Below are 8,211 nucleotides of genomic sequence, written 5' to 3' on the forward strand. Positions count from 1 at the left end.
ATTTTAAGTTTTTAACAATTAATTACAGCTTGGCCATCCACTGAGGCAATTATCCCAAGGCTACTGACTCGCCCCAAGATGCAAACGGCTCAATGTTACATATACTTTCATAACACGAACTCAACACACTTTATGAAGTACGAATATATGATCACTTGATAGATGGATTTCAGAGGGGAAGAAAGAAAATCCGTAATAAACAAGGAAACAGAACTAAGACTAACACCGTTTTTAAATATTGAAGAAAGCAGTATAAACTCTTATATAACAAAATCAATACAACGATAAATAGGTATACCATCTTATTACATTATTAAGCAAACATCATGCATTCCAAAACAAACAAGACAATGACTAAATTAATCGCTCCATCAGCAAGCATACAAATAAAGACCTCCCTCAACGATACATGAGAAAGTAGAAAAGATAATTTCAACACCCGTTTTTGAAAGGAGGAGATCATTCATCAACACAACCGAGGAGTTGGCTCAATCCAAATTGGGCGAGGCAGGAGCAAGTTGGACTTCCTTGTGTAGCATGGTTCATAGCTCCCATCTTCCAAGTTGAAAACACCTATGTCATGAGGTCCAACCCCATGCCTTTCGACATGCATATAACCTTCATGGTAATCATCAGTAACATAGATACAATCTGGCCTGCATCCAGGAAAGTCGAAAGCCGAGACAGAGAAGGAGGAATTATCCCCAAGAAAAATCGTACGACCACAAATACTTTTCAACTCAACCCACTTAAGCGCAATCAAGTCCAACTTGAAGACAAGGAATCCACGAGTAAAATAATCGCAACTATCATCATCATCAGGATAATCTCTATCTCTTAAAATCAGTAACAAGTCCCCAAATGATTCGACGAGGTACTTGCTTTGAGTACCATCACAAAAAAAAAGGGGGACGATGCGACCTTTGACATTTTGGGATCACTGGAATCATGACTCAGCTCACAAGAAAAGACATCTCCAACCCAATGAACAAAGTAAAACTGGTCACGAAAGCAAATAACATCATCCATAAGGGTGTAAGCCAAGTCTAGTTTGATCCAACATCTGTCACCCGGCTTGCAGAAAGCTATTCTCCTAAAACCGCCATAAATTGCAATGACTATAAAATCGGAATTTGAGATAGGGTTTGCAGACAAAATTGCCTTCTTGACATAATATGGTTGGCCAAGGCGTGCGTCCAAAGAAGTTAAAGAAGGAAGATGTATCTCATTATTCTGTAAGAGGAAAGGATTCAATAGACTAACATCATTGTTTTTTGAGACTGTGACCTACCATCCATAGCTGGAACTAATGATAAACCTATTGTCGGGAATTAGTATTTCCGAATTGTAGATCTTTTTCTCGGTGACGCTGTACAAACTTCTTGTTGGTCCATCATGATCAAGTTGGCTGGAAAGCATAAGTAAAGGAACTTGGCGGTGTAATTGAACTCCAATTGCAGTATGAACAAAACTGCGCCACTGCTTACAGACAGCAGCAAAGCCGATTACATCCTTAACATCGATAAACCTATCTGCAACTAACTGCAGAATATGGTCCGGAAGCGCCAACCAGTGAACTGCTCTTTCACCAGATGATGAAGGAAGGGGAAGTGTGCCGTAATTTGAGACAGGAGATTATCCAAATCTTTACTCTGATCGAGTAAAACACCACAATGAATCTGAATCCCATATAAATATTCATAAGAGGTGCGCTCCACAAACTCCAGTAACTTACTATCCGTTATTGAGTCATCAACATTATTCCGAATCCTATCTACCAATCTTTCGGTGACCAGCTTTACATTCTCCAATAACTTAATAACCTCCATTATTATTACTAGCAAACGGGCACATGCGTTGCACGTGTTGTGTAAAAACGATGGTGAAGTTTTATCTAGGAATTAAATGACCAAGTATGATGACACAAAACTATTTTAAAAGTTGTGCCAAACTCATTCGGCCATTTATTTGCCAACTCGTTATAGGGACAATTATTTGCCAACTCATTCGACCATTTACACTAAAATCAAGTATACTCAAGAAAGTGTTTGATAAGCGCTTTAGCATTCCAAAAAACAATTGTACACAATTCAAAGTTTTTTACATATCGAAAGTTTGTGGTTTTCCTGTTAGATTCATAAGAATAAGAAAGTATATCAACGAAAAATTAATTTTCAGCTATATATAGATTTAGGTAAATGGGCATATATATTTATGTAATAATAATTCATAATTCAACTCTTTTATCAAACTTTTAAGCAATGTTAGCGATGAGACCTATAGAGAGGGCATAAATATAAAATTTAGTTGGAAAGATAACGTGTATTTTTCACAGATGTAAATCATAATAAATAAAAATCATCATTTGAAATTGACACATAAACAACATTTACATTAGGAGGTCCAAGAAGAGAGAACATTAACAATAAGTTTAAAAATACAATGAAAAGAGTATGAAAGATCGAGTGCTAAGTATTAATAGATGTATGCTGCCATAAACAAATGACCATGGATGGGGTTTGTAACTCTGCAGGAAAATCGGGTTTTCCTTGCTATTTCAACTTTGTTCCCATAGTGAGATTGAGAGGCAGTCATCTCCAAAATATATATATATATATGTATATTATGTCAGTGTCACTTTTATACAAAACTCTTATCATCGACTTGTCAGAATTCAGAATTCAGAATTCAGAACACCATGTTTATCACATTAATTAGTTTGTTGAGAGATGTACGATAAAGCCCCATAGGAGTGCCACCCTGGTGGATTCCTCAGGTAGTTTCGATCTTGCACTGCGGTCTGAAATTCAGTGGCTAAGGAAGTGGATCCTACCTGCAGAATTATAGACATCAGTTGGCAATGTGACTTCAAAAGATGTACCCTGTCAAATCTAACGGTAACGTACTTATAATATTTAAAAGGTTTATAGACTAAAAGGAGTATAATTCTCATCCAGATCTGGAGCATTAAGATAGTTGGTTCTCGTATTTCCGGTTTGAAGTAGCTCATGGGAGCTAGATTATACCTTCAAATTTATAGACATTAGTTGGCAATGTGACTTCAAAGGATGTACCTTTTTAAGTCTTATGGTAATGTACCTGCATATTCATCTTTCAATCTTTTATCCAAGTGAATGAAGTTGTTTAATGACTATAAAAATTATGGATCTGCAATATAAAAAAATATATAACTAAAACAAAATATTCATAGCAACAATATGTTTATGTCTGCATTGGTACTTGGAAACTAAAGTTATTGAATTAATTATATTTTACTATCAAGATCATTTGGCTTATGTATCATTTGGTGTGCTTGAACATCAATACTATTTGTTCTGAAAAACGCCGTAAGTATTGTTTTCAATCTGTATTCATCAACAAAGACTATATCTTCTAGCATTTCACCAATATAGTAAGTAACTTGTTGCCTAAAGGCAAATGTATTTGCAATGCCACAACTGAAGGAAACATGTCATTCATTCATAAGAAACTTAAATATTCTCCAGAAAGTTTCAGGAGGGTATATTCATCTCGCATTAACAAATTGTGAAATCTCATCGGCAATTCCATAAGGCCTAGTACTAACTCCAAATGAAACCCGATAAGGTCCTATATAAACATATTTGTATAAATATTTAACAAAAGTTATGCTTGAAAAAATCTCAACATTAATATGGCAATTATATTTCAAAAGCAAATAAGGATTGTACGGAACAACGTTACGATTGTCTATAGTGAATCTATTTATACGAACATGTCTTCCATTATCATGTCTCATATATTTGAAATTGAAGGTGCAAATAACTTACGAAATGCACTTTCACATCTGCCATTTTTCATACAAACAACATTTATATTAAGAGTTCCACATGCACTATGCGTCACATGATTTTTAGCAGCAGTATACAGAAGGCTACGTATCGGAATCGGGGATCTTTGCAGAAACTATTTTACCTATATCTACAGGATTATGTATTTATCATTTTCATGTAGAATAATCAAGAAATGAGCATGTGGTAGTCCTATTTTTTGAAAATCAATAACATGCATGGACCTATACAATAACTCTGACAAATATATGTCTATGAAATAAATCATGCTTTAGTTCTGCTAAAACATAATGGAATGTTCTAGTGAATAAATCAGGCCTATCTTGTGAACTTTTACCAGTTTCTAAATCTTCTTTAATTGCGTGCAACGATGAGTTAAAGGTTTCGGTTATAAATAAATCAGGTTTTCCATACCTCTTTACTAATGTCATTGCATCCTCATAACGGCGATGTATATCTCGCGGGCTACCAGTATGAGAGGGGGGAAGTATATTCCTACAAACGTTGCCTAATAATCACAATAATTTCAAATATATTAGTTTAATCATAACTCCAAATATATTATATTTCGAATTAACTTTTAAAAATATAAAACAAAGGACATTCGATATAAAGACATGTTGTGGGTTACACAATACCTCCAATGTGTCCCCCCAACGTTTAATGCATCTTGACTATTTCTCCATATTATGAATCTCCATATTTTCGTCATTAGCCATTAATCGCCATTAGCCATTAATATCTTGGACCTTGACTATTTTGTGCACTGAGTGCTAATAAGTTTCAAAACCAATATCCATTATAACAAAACTATTGTGTCAAATCACTAAAGATATGAAAAAGGTATGACGAAAAAAATGGAACAATGATTCCATTCATTCAAACTTTCCATCTCCAAATCTTAAAAGGAAAAAAAGTCATTAAAACCACAACAATCACATAAAATTTCCCGGAGTGTATCTGCAGCTCGAAAGGGTAATCATTATAAACATACATGCATAAAACATTAGAAACAAAAACGCAAAAGGTAAATGCAATGTGGGATTTCTATTATAACGCAAAATCTGTGAAAGGGGATTTCGGAGATGAGTGGATGTAATTGTGCAGGTTTCTACTATTTTATATGGTTTATTTCAAATATAGGGAGCCAAAGTGAGGAAGTTATGCCCCAGAGTGCATTGGAAGATGAAGATGGGGATTGACGAAGCAAAGAGTAAGAGGGGGAAAACAACATTGAAATGACAACTACATGAAAACTCAAAATGTGAAAGGATAGACATCAGTAATCCGACCCATACCTTAGAAACTTGGACAGGATCAATGCCTCAACCAAAAAATAGAAAATAAAATAGGGAAGTGGGTCCGAAACTTATTCAGAGAGAAAGATCAGTGTATATGAGGAAGATGTGACAGAGAAGCGCTAAGTGCTAAATTGCCACTGGAGACATATACATAGAGAGGGGAGAGGAGGAACTATTTTTTTCTACTCTAGGAAAGGGGGGAGATAACTAAATGAAATGGATCTGAAAATTCAAAGTACAATCCTCAAAATGCAGACCCAAAATGAGGCAATAATTATCGAAACAGAATCTTAAAAAAAAAAATCAAAATGGATCATAGTTTTCTAACTGTCATAAATGGTGACAGTGAGAAAGTATTAGCATAACTGGTTAATCACATAAATGGTGACTATTGACTTCTTGCTGATTCGAAAGATGACATCTAGATGGCAATGCAAGAACCAAATACCTAAGAAAAAACTGAAAAAGAAAATGTGCAAGTACTGTGCATAATTATGCTTGAATGTTTGGGACCATCACATACTGTCACGGTGAATGTAGTGGTTACCTTGATTGTCTATTCTGAATCTAATAGCACTCCTTCCAGCATATGGTACTCGATTTTTGTTCCTCTTGACTGGGTTGAGATTCTCTTAATTGAAAGTATGCACATGTATATGATGACACTCTGGTGCAATAATCCCTTTGTCTTGTAACACAACTTGGACTACAGTGTTGTAAGCAAGCTGATAAAATCGTGTTGCATTTATTGTCTTTAGGATAGATGTCGTGCTTTGTGATGCTGCATATGAAAGTTAAGCAAATAACAATCACTCAGACCATAAACAATCAACTATTAGATAGCAATTCAAACAGACAAAAACTTGATAAAGGGGTTATAAGTGTATATTTAGCCAATTGAACCATCTACTCTTCACAACCATTCAACCACTTATCTTCCTGAGTCCTTTATTTACTCCTATTGATGTAGACACCAAATACTTCAAAGTGAGGGAAGGACACAAAGACCGGTATTCAGAGACAATCAAAGTTAAGAATATAAGGGAGTGCACAAACACAACAAATATCAATGTTAAGAAAATCACATAATAAGCAGGAGTTCCGTCAACAAAAAAAATTAGATTTGTGTCGAAATTGTACAACATGGTATAATGGTATAGTGTCTCCCTGTTTGGCATTAAAAAGGTTTATCATTGCAAAATCACCAAAAACTCAGCACATAGCATAAGACTTTAATGTCCAGAAACATACCTTGTATTCGGAAAAAAGGACTTTTCGAAAAATCTATAAGAAAAAAATACAACTACTTTATTTCCACTTCACACTTCAAGTCGTTCATATTTTGCTGTGCTCCTACACAAAAATAAAAATAAAAACATAAATGAATACATAAAGAAAAGACATACTATCCATGAACAAAAACGAAATGAAATAAAATGTCTTACTGATTTCAAAGAAAATGTCTTGTTGTGCTTCGTCGAACGTCCTTGAACAACTGAGTTAAATGTGATTGTAGAGAAGATTTTCGATTGTCACATAATAAAAAACAAATACAGGGAAAAAAAACTTCAACCATAGAAACTGAGAGATAGGAGTTTCTTAGGTAGAGACACCCCGATTGTTTACCCGAGTTTAGGTAGATTTTTTAATTTGGTAAAGTAGTGAAAACAAAACATGAAATTGCGAAATGTGAAATCCAACAAATACTTCGAACTGAACTGAATTGCAGAGAATTGAAGAACCATACCTGAGAGTAATTTGACAGACCCTTGAAGTTAATCTGAAAGAAAAGAAAATACTAAATTATGGCAATGTAAAACCAACGAAAAAAAAAAAAAAGAGAAGATCGACACACGACAGTAAGAAAACCAAAGAAAATAGTACCATACCAAAGTTGCATAAGTAATGATTTTGGATTCCAAAAGAAATACAATATTAGAAAAAAATAAAAATAAAAAGACAGCCAGACCTTTTGATTTGAAGAACGAATCATAGTTGTTTGCAAAGCTTGATTTGTTGATTAGCCATAACAACCAGAGAAGAAGAAGGAACGGTTTTTATTTTTTATTTTTTCTCTTTTTAATTTGGAAACCGCGAAAGCTGTATTTTCACGAAGAAAAAACCTACCTCTAACATTGGGACTGGAGAGTGACTAAATGAAAATGAATTGAACCGATGACAGAATAAGAGAGATTGATAATCTGGTTAGAACAATTTCGGTTCAGTAAAACAAAAAAGAACGAAAACAATGAATAATCAAAAAAGAAACAATGAATTTGAATTTGTGTGTAACAGAGTTTCGGATGATGAAGAGATTTTAGAGATTTGTGAATATAAGATTTGTGTGCCGTTTATTTTTTTTTTGTTTCCTTTCGTTGTGATTTAAGGAGTGATGGAAAGGGCACGCCTGTTCGGAGATTTTTCCGCTGTAATTTAAGTGATGGAAAGGGCGAAGCGTGTGATTTGAACTTTCGAACTTAACGGGTTTTAATTGGGAATATCGGCCTTAGGCGGTGCCTCACCAACTCGCTTCAATCCAATGTTTCCTAGAATGTGTCTCTTTCGTACCTGGTATGAGAATCAATACGGGTCACACTACTTTGCAGGTTTGTGATACTCTGAGGCCTGAGGGTAGGCTATTCTGCAAGTTATTTCCGGTCACAGATCTCCTTGGAACTACACTTTGGGATGCTATTAGAGGTCAAGCCATTTAAACTTATAGAGTTCTAGATGCATGAGGTTGGATATTAAATTCAAAGAACTGTACTGCTTCTTTTAAGTATTTGGGGATTATTTGGCCCTGTTTATGAAAATTAAGTTCAAAAAACATAAATTGAAGATCTTCGCTTAATTCAATTGCCATTGTGATACATTTCATACGTAATCACACATCAAGAGAATCTTAAAAATTGTGAGAATGTACCGGGCATGTGAGGGAGCTTGCACGGAAAAAGAGGGCGCAGTAGGCCTTTTTGAATTTTCCAATCAACATCAACTGGATTCAGACTCTTTGCTTCCAATTTAAGTAAAAGCTCATTTTTTTTTGGGTAATTTCCCAATTAGTAATCCATAATGTCAAT

The 8,211-nt window shown here is 34.7% G+C and overlaps 1 long non-coding RNA gene across 2 annotated transcripts; it reads right to left on the reverse strand.

Annotated features, from left to right (window-relative positions):
* Positions 1 to 279: 279 nt before the first annotated feature.
* On the reverse strand, positions 280 to 8,211 carry LOC147479264 (uncharacterized). Of its 2 annotated transcripts, XR_015205098.1 has the most exons (7): positions 8,055 to 8,211; positions 6,879 to 6,911; positions 6,383 to 6,484; positions 5,679 to 5,912; positions 4,469 to 4,603; positions 4,245 to 4,338; positions 280 to 2,833 (listed from the first exon to the last, which is right to left on the reverse strand). It is a non-coding gene; the product is annotated as an uncharacterized LOC147479264 (long non-coding RNA). The 2 variants fall into 2 exon arrangements; XR_015205099.1 differs by lacking the exon at positions 6,383 to 6,484.

Source organism: Coptis chinensis, chromosome 8, assembly GCF_015680905.1.
Source record: "Coptis chinensis isolate HL-2020 chromosome 8, ASM1568090v1, whole genome shotgun sequence".
Taxonomy (NCBI): Eukaryota; Viridiplantae; Streptophyta; class Magnoliopsida; order Ranunculales; family Ranunculaceae; genus Coptis; species Coptis chinensis.